Below are 8,562 nucleotides of genomic sequence, written 5' to 3' on the forward strand. Positions count from 1 at the left end.
CACATTGTTTTTCCATGCAGGAGGTCACCAGCTTGAGTTAAGATGTGACAGCTTGACATCCTAGGGCTAAAGAAACCAAAAAATGCAAAATAACAGATTAAAGTATAAAAAAACAGAGCCTAAAGCAATGTTTAACTTAGGATGGTACCTTTTATGCTGCTTTTTTTTTTTCCCCACTCCTTAAACACCTAGTGGCCTACAAGCTAATATAGCTTTCTAAAAAATTAAAAACAAACAAAAAAACTGCTCTGAATTTGCTCTGAATCCAGAGGAGCACAGACAGGTATTTATGGATGGCAAGCAACAGGAAGTTATTCAGACTGTACAAGTGCCAAGGCTTTTAAGGTTTGTTTTGTTTAATGTATCTCTCCGTGCTGCTGGTGTCTCAAAATGAGTATAAAAGTTAGTTCTGCCAAATTAATTTCCTGAAAAACTCGAGTCCATGTACAAACAAACTTCCTGCAAGTGTTCTCTCTCCTCCCTCCCTCTCTCCCCTGTCCGAGTCACAGATCTAACACTAACACATCATTTTCTTTACCTAAAAAAGTAGAAGGCTTAGCCCTGTCCTGCTTCCCAAGGAGAGAGGTGTAAGGATTTTTTCCAGAACTGCTGCCTGCAAGGTACTGCAGGCACAGGAACTTTCACAGCAGATACAACCTCCTAGCTTGAAAAGGATTTGGTTTTTTTCTGTACAAAACAGCATGAGTCAGTATTACCTCAATCCCATCTTCCAGCCAGTAAAATTAAGTCATTCAAAAGCTCTGAAGTGGAAGTTATTTTGACCGATGTGCCCCAGATGGAAAGGTAAGTATTAAGAGGAGTGCTAATTAAGTATTTCTATTTAACTGGGCTATCTGAAGGGTAATCCAGGCTCTGCTTAGCCTTCAGGTAGCTGGAAATGAGAGGAAACACAACACAGGAGGGAACACAACATAAATAAGAGGGAACACAACACAAATAAGATTTTACACAGCACCTGGTGCCCAAAGCTGCTAAGAACTCATCCTGTACTCACATCTTGTTGCCTCCACAGCCAGGCCCCCCTCAGACTCACTCTGCAAACAAGGAAGACTCCAGACCACACACATTTTCCTTTAGGATTTTTTTTTTTGCCTGGAAGTATGACTGGCAGATGTCACTTAGGTTTTGAGACCGAAGAGAACCCAGCCTTTGAGGGCTGGGGAAGGAACTTCCAGGAGAGAGTAGAGGAGAACCATGTTGGAGGAACGAAAAAGGTTGTTTAGCTCAAGTCAAGCACTGGCAAGTGGCACAGTCAAGATTAAAACACTCCAAGGGTTCTAAATCCATGGAATCCAGCATTATCTGCTTATCCACCTGCAGGCTGGCTCCTCAGCTCCCTGAACCTTCCTGTCCCCTCCTCCAGCACATACACAGGTAACCACAGCCTTGATTCATGGTAAATCCTGCCTGCTTCCAAAGCCAGAGAATACAGCATTAAATACCCAACTGACTCCACTTCTTAGCGGGCCCTGCTTTATGGGGCAGCCCAGCTTCAAAGTCTGAAACACCTGAGGGAGCAAAGCTACCAGAGATGTGCACTTAGGATGCATGAGCTTCTTGAAAAATGCCTTGTAAAAGCTTGTTCTTTACCAGCAAACCCTTGCTGCTGCTTTGGGAGCTCCATAGCTACAGCAGAACAGAGCCTTGGTATGTCTGGAAGATGGTTTGTTTACTATCAGAACCGCTGACAAAGCAGAACCAGTGGCAACACCACTTACTCCAGTCCAAAAGATTTTCCTATTCTTTGGTGCCTTGTTCAGAATCTTAACTCCCTGGGTAGGTTCCTCCTCAAACAGAAACTCTGATTTGATTTTTCCCAGGTTTCCTCCACTACTTTGCTTCACAGTTTGGGATGATCTACACACCCTCTGCTTTTCCACTGCCTTCCAGCTCTTGGCCTTTATTTCTTATCTTACCTCTTGCATCCCACAGAGGAAAAAAAATCCAACAGATCATTTTTATGCTATTTTAAGGTACAACCATAATCACACAACATGCAGAGGAACCATCTTTATGTCACTTTTATCAATGCCTACGGAGTCAGAGTATGGCAGAGGTAATGATATGCAGTAAGAGAGGTACAGACTATGCTTGTCCAAGTGGAAGCTGCTCTTCCAGTTTCCTGTAGCTGAGTTTTTTCCCCTGTTATGCAACCTACTTGACATTTATATAACAAGTTCAGGGGGGGAAAAAAGAGAATTATTCTAGCCACCAAAACTGAAGTTTTATAAGGCCTTCAGCACAGAGAAAATGTCAGGAACCTGTTCCTTAAAAATCCACCTGTGCTCAACAAGCCAGGAAATTAAAACCACTCAATTGCACTTCCTTACTTCACCCCTTCCAATCTGAACCAAGAGAAACTGCAACCAATTGGCCCATGAGAACCAGCATTATCTTCTTTTCCCAGTAACCTATTACTTTTTAGCATTGCTTCATTTTTTTTTAATAATCTGGAAAATGGGGAAAACAAATATTGGGCAGGGTACCTGACATGCTGCTCAGGTTATTAAGTGACCCTGCAGAACCCCCAGTCTGCCACATCCCATATTGTACAGAAACTGCAACAACAGATGGAAGCAACACTTTAGCTGCCAAACACCCCAAAATGCCTGTCTTAGAGAATCCACTTTCCTTCTTGATGAGGTTCAAGCACATCTGTCTCACCCTCCCAGCAAACTGAGCAGCACCAGTCCATGAAAAAGCTTTCTTTGCAAAAGGCAGGCCCTGAGTATTAACTGACTGAACCATGTGCTGAGCTGGAAAAGCCATTTTCTATCAATCTGGCAAGTGTTTGCTGTTACCAATACCTGCAGCCTAATTGCATTTTAAGTGCTTTAGAGATCTTGAGCAGCTCCGAGTGTGCTGACGGGAATAATGCCCAATCTTGAAGGAACTGCAACTGCTGGACAGGCTACAAAAGAACACCTGGAATGCTGCCAGTTTGTCAACCAGAAAAACACATTTTGTCATTTTTAATTGCTGTGGGACATGAGACGAGGCAGGAACCAAGTCCTGGCCCAGTCTTCTCTCTGTAATCTGGCTTCTCAGCATGCTTTCTCCTTCCTAGGATCTCAAAATGATCCTCTGCACATCTAAATAGGACCAGTTGTAAGGGTTTGGGTTTACTTCTAAAAGCTTTAACCTCTCAGAACAATTCAAACACCTTCCTCTTTATATAAACAGACCAGGTTCTTAATGTGTAATTCGTGCCCAATGCTGCATACAGATTCAAGGGTTCTCCATTTGGGTTCATGCTGTGTTTTTGAACCTCTCTCCCTCACACCAGGCTCGGGCAGCAGCATGATGTCAAGAAACCTGAGGTCAGCTCTGCAGCTGGAAAAGGTGTTTTACCTCCAAATGGAGGGAGGATGGGGAAGTACATGGTAGGAAAGAGGCAAAATCTTCCCACCCACAAGAACAGGCATCACTGTCAGGATGCAGCCTGCCAAAACAGAAAGACTTTTCCCCTCCACACAGAAAAGGGAAGTTGGTTTCTGTAGATTCAGTCTTGAATTTGCAAGACTGAACCACTACAGAAATGCCCACCTAAAGTTACTGAATTCATTTTATTTATTCTTCCAACTAAGAACCTCAGTTGACTTCCAGCAGCCCTCATAGGTAAGGTAAAAGAATTCAAGTTGGTTTAAATTGCAGGCTCTGTTTGACCAAGAAATTAGTTTAAAATGTCAATTTTACTCACTAATTCTGTTCAGGTAGACCTCAGCTTTTTGCTCTTCAGTTGATACAGGTTTGCTTTTGAATTAGATATTCTCTCCAGACCTTGCTTCCCACTTGTTTTTCCAACAAACTCATTGTACAGACAACTCAATTCAGACACACAGACACAGCACATTCTAGAACAGATAAAGATTTACAGAATCTACCTCTCAAAAAAGGACAATTTAGAATTAATTCTGAAAGATTTTTGCAGTGCAGAGACTTCCAGTAGTTCCCCAACTTACAAGCTGCTCCAGTTCTTTGTTTGAATTCTTCTGCAAATTTCAACCCACTCGCCCTGGCTTTTGACAAGTCTTTCACCTAACCTTTCCCAAAGGTCAAGTGTTTGCAGTTTTTCCCTTGCTGGAGCATAGTATATTCTCTGTTCCACTGGGCTTTGGGGCAAACTGGTTGCAGATACTTAGACAAGTAAGATATTTAAGGAGAACTGAATCACTGGAAACGTATTGACAAAAACACTCAGAAAATCTACCAACTTTCAACACCTCAAATGACAGCAGGAGCCTGCTGCAAGCTGTTGTTTGCTCAGACACCACCAGCATGTCCTTAACTGGCTCTGTACTTCAAAGCACCTGCCCTGCTGTCACCCAGCACAAACCCAGATCAAGGTGCAATTTCCTCCGTGTTTTAAAAACAAGGGCCAGGAGGAAATGTCTTCCACTCCCCATAAATGGTCAAAACTGAACTTAACACTGAGCTTCAGCAGCTGTGAATAAAAATGGTACCAAGGTATCCTGCTCAAGAACAAAACTGCAGATAATCCCTGAGAAACGACCACCAAAAAGTGCAAGAAAGTTCAGGGGGTTATCTGTGCCTCAAAACACAGCCCCCCACCCCTCACCCCATGAGCCACCCTTGAATCCAGGAGCATCCAGCAGAGATTTGGTGGCCGGGTCCAACCTCTCCTGTCACACCAAGTGACTGCCACGTTGTCTCTTTGCCATCAACCTACATGGTTAACAGTGGGGTTGACAAGCTTCAGACTGTGCTGTCCTGGTGCTCCTCAGATTTGAGCTTTCTTTATGTATTTTGAAAATCCAAACTCATCGGGATTATCCAAATATACACATTTCACACAGACACACAGCTCTGGAGGAATTATTTTAGGGTGTCTGACTACCTGTTCCACATCCCTGCTCGTCCTCTCCAGTGACAGATGTCCAACCAAGAGGTGGCCTCTCCAGGGCATGGCTGCCACCACCCTTGGGGGAAGGAGCACCCACAAGGAGAGGGCTGAAAGCTGTCCAAAAGTGTCTTTCTACCCCTTACACAACACGAGCAGACGCCAGACTGACAGCTGGACCCAATCAACTTTCCCAAGCCCTCCATTCCCACACAAGTGTGAGGCAGGAGCACCTCCAAGCAGCTCCACTTCCACAGACACCCGAGGACTGCCTGGGAGGCCGAGTTCACTCATCAGCACCGGGGAAGTTTGTTTTTTTGGTTTTTTTTTTCTCCGAACTTCACCCGTTTCCACCAGAACCGAAATTATTTCGTTCCGGTTCCTCCTACCGCCATCCCTCGTCCCGCTCGCTGGAACGTGACCCCCGAAACCCCATTTCCAGCCCGCCATGGTCCCTCTCCGCCGCGGGGAACCCACCGGTACCGACACCCCGGCCCAAACACCGGCTCTGGGCCCGCCCGCCGCGCTCAGCCCGGGAAGAGCCCGGGACAGCCCCGCACCGCCCCCGCACCCGTCGGCCATCTCGGGAGCCTCCCTGAGGGACAGCGCCCGGCCGGGTCCCCACCGCCCTCCCCGGCTGCCCCGCGGCCCAGGCCCCGGTCCGGAGCTGCGGGAATCCCCTCCGGCCCCACTCACCGCTTCCGTCGCGTCTCACCGGGCGGCCGTGAGGCGAAGGGGGGACGGGGGGAGCGGGGCGGGCCGTGCCCGCTCAGCCGCGGCCCCCGAGGGGCGACCCGGCCCACTTACGGTTCGGTTCGGCCCGCTGCGTCCGAGATGGAAGCCGGCGGGCGCTCGGCGGCAGGGCGGCGGTCCCGGCACGGCAGCGGCGGCCGCCCCGCGGAGCATGCGCCGGTCCCGTCCCGCCCGGGGGTGGCGACTGACTGACTGACTGACTTGACTGTCTGACTGCCCGCCCAGGGGTGGTGACTGACTGACTGAGTGACTGGGACCGCCTCCCGCGCTGAGGGGAGGGCGGCAGAGAGGGGGCCCGCGCAGGGCGGGAGCGGCTCTGTGGCTGAGGGGACGAGGAGGCGGCCCGGGGCAGGGGGGCGAGGAAGAGGGAGAAGGAAAAGGAGAGGGAGAGGGAAAAGGAGAGGGAGAGGGAAAAGGAGAGGGAGAGGGAAAAGGAGAGGGAGAGGGAAAAGGAGAGGGAGAAGGAAAAGGAGAGGGAGAAGGAGAGGGAGAGGGAGAAGGAGAGGGAGAGGGAAAAGGAGAGGGAGAAGGAAAAGGAGAGGGAGAAGGAAAAGGAGAGGGAGAAGGAAAAGGAGAGGGAGAAGGAAAAGGAGAGGGAGAAGGAAAAGGAGAGGGAGAAGGAAAAGGAGAGGGAGAAGGAAAAGGAGAGGGAGAAGGAAAAGGAGAGGGAGAAGGAGAGGGAGAGGGAAAAGGAGAGGGAGAGGGAAAAGGAGAGGGAGAGGGAGAGGGAGAGGGAGAGGGAAAAGGAGAGGGAGAAGGAAAAGGAGAGGGAGAAGGAAAAGGAGAGGGAGAAGGAAAAGGAGAGGGAGAAGGAAAAGGAGAGGGAGAGGGAAAAGGAGAGGAGAGGGAGAAGGAGAGGGAGAAGGAGAAGGAGAGGGAGAAGGAGAAGGAGAGGGAGAAGGAGAAGGAGAAGGAGAAGGAGAAGGAGAAGGAGAAGGAGAAGGAGAAGGAGAAGGAGAAGGAGAAGGAGAAGGAGAAGGAGAAGGAGAAGGAGAAGGAGAAGGAGAAGGAGAAGGAGAAGGAGAAGGAGAGGGAGAAGGAGAGGGAGAAGGAGAGGGAGAAGGAGAAGGAGAAGGAGAAGGAGAGGGAGAAGGAGGAGAGGGAGACGGAGGAGAGGGAGAAGGAGGAGAGGGAGAAGGAGGAGAGGGAGAAGGCCCTGCTGGTGCCTTGTGGAGGAAGGGAGGAGGTTTCACAGGGAGTTGGTGTGAAGTGAGGTAAAAGTTTCAGCAGGTGAGGTGGGACCCAGCCCAGTGCCTGGGGTTTAGTTGTAGGCACTCCAAAAACGCTGGAGTGCTGGTGTTAGAGGGTGGTCTTCTCCCAGCCGTGATCTCCAGAGAGGTGCAGGCAGAGCTAAGAGTGTGTTTGGGTCATCTTAAAAAAATCCCCCAGCCCCATTTCTTGCCTTGCTCAGAGGTAAAAAGTTCGGTGTTTACACCAAAATGAGAAGAAACACCCGTGATCCTCCCGGCTGCACAGGAAAGAGGTTCTACATTGGGGGTGCCGAGCTCTTCTCTAAAAGTCACAGGAAACAGCACAAGTGGAAGTAAGATCAGTAACAAAATGATTCAGTTCAATGAAATGAACTTCCCACAAACACAGATGTATTTGACATTTTCATCTGTAGGAAGAACCCATCTGCTCTTGCCCTAATTCATTAAGTTTAGGTGGATATTTCTGGAGCACTTCAGTCTTGCAGACAAAAGACTGAATTGTCCCGAAAGCTGAATAGGTCATGAAAAAAAAACAAAAAGCCCTGCGAAGCGTGCCCCTCTTCAACACAGCGGTATTTCCGTGTCATTCAGACTTACCAGAGGCCCCTGATAACATCTTTGTGTCAAGGTCTTCTCCTGCACAGCAGCACATGGCTGTAAAAATCCCTTTGCCCTCACAAAGACAGAGTTAATCTGCCCCAGGTTCAGTGCTTCAGTGAGCCTCAGCTTTGGAGTTTTCAACCTATTCTGCAGGAAAACAACCCAAAGGTTTTCACCTCCCAGAGGGGAGCTGGGAGAGAGGAGCTGATTGCCAACGAGTCCCAGGTGTGTGCATCTCCAGGTGGTTGTAGTTTACAAAATACAGATGAAGTAATTGCTTCTTATCCTCCTCTACCAAGGAGGAGCCAGCCAGCCAGCCAGCCAGCCGTTCCCCACCTATTTCCACAGCTGTCAGGGAACCAGTGGAGTGGAATCTGGATGGCTTTGCACCATCTTAACCTTTTTACAGCAGGCACGTGGCACTGTTGGGTCTGGATTAACCACAGCACACAGCAAAGTGCTGGAGTCTCCTTCTGTTTCCATCACCCCAGTAATCTTCACTGGTTAGAAAACAGACTGAGGCTGGAAGGAGAGAGGTCAAACCCTGCAGATAGAGGCTGTGACACTGCTCTCAAGCCTGACCCTTTTTTGCTTTCGTGTTCCCTGTAATCTGCCTGCAGTCTCCTTCCACTGATGAACGTTTTTTTCCCTTTCCATGGCTTTGCCTTTAAGATGACAGAATTGTTTTCTTCTGGTTGGGTTTTTATGCCCAGTAACATACAAGGTATTTCACATTTCTGCTTTTCAGGCAGAGCTTGCTTCCCAGCACAGCAACTGAGGCTGCAAATGTCCTGAAATCCTGAAGCTCAGACCTGCAAACCAAAGCAAAGCCAAGGAGGTGGCAGTCAGAAAAGGATTGCATAAGGGCTTAGCTTGAGGCTGCTGCAGCTCCCAGACCAGCTTTACCTCTGCCTCCATCTGAACTGCTGCCCAGAGACCAAGGCCACATCCAGCAATGACCCAGGCCATGTCCTTCAGTGATAGTTCTCTTCTCACGTGCTCACACACCTCAAAAAACAGTATTTAGAGTCTTGCAGAAATTGGGTGTTCACTCTCCTAGCCCTGCCTGCTACATCAGCCTTCTGCTTTTCCTCCTTGATTTCAGGACCACTGGTG

The 8,562-nt window shown here is 48.8% G+C and overlaps 1 protein-coding gene across 6 annotated transcripts in view; it reads right to left on the reverse strand.

Moving 5' to 3' along the window:
• The window catches only part of JAK1 (Janus kinase 1), a 48,511-nt gene extending 42,665 nt beyond the window's left edge, over positions 1-5,846 (reverse strand). For 5 of the 6 annotated variants that reach the window (XM_030455577.1, XM_030455572.1, XM_030455571.1 and 2 more), the window contains exon 1: positions 5,579-5,780. The gene's annotated coding sequence lies outside the window, so the exon portion shown is untranslated. Of the gene's footprint in view, positions 1-5,578 lie in introns of all 6 variants that reach the window. The other variant, XM_030455576.1, reaches the window with a different exon arrangement.
• Between the last annotated feature and the right edge of the window lie 2,716 nt (positions 5,847-8,562).

This window comes from Calypte anna, chromosome 8 (assembly GCF_003957555.1).
Source record: "Calypte anna isolate BGI_N300 chromosome 8, bCalAnn1_v1.p, whole genome shotgun sequence".
Lineage (NCBI taxonomy): Eukaryota > Metazoa > Chordata > Aves > Apodiformes > Trochilidae > Calypte > Calypte anna.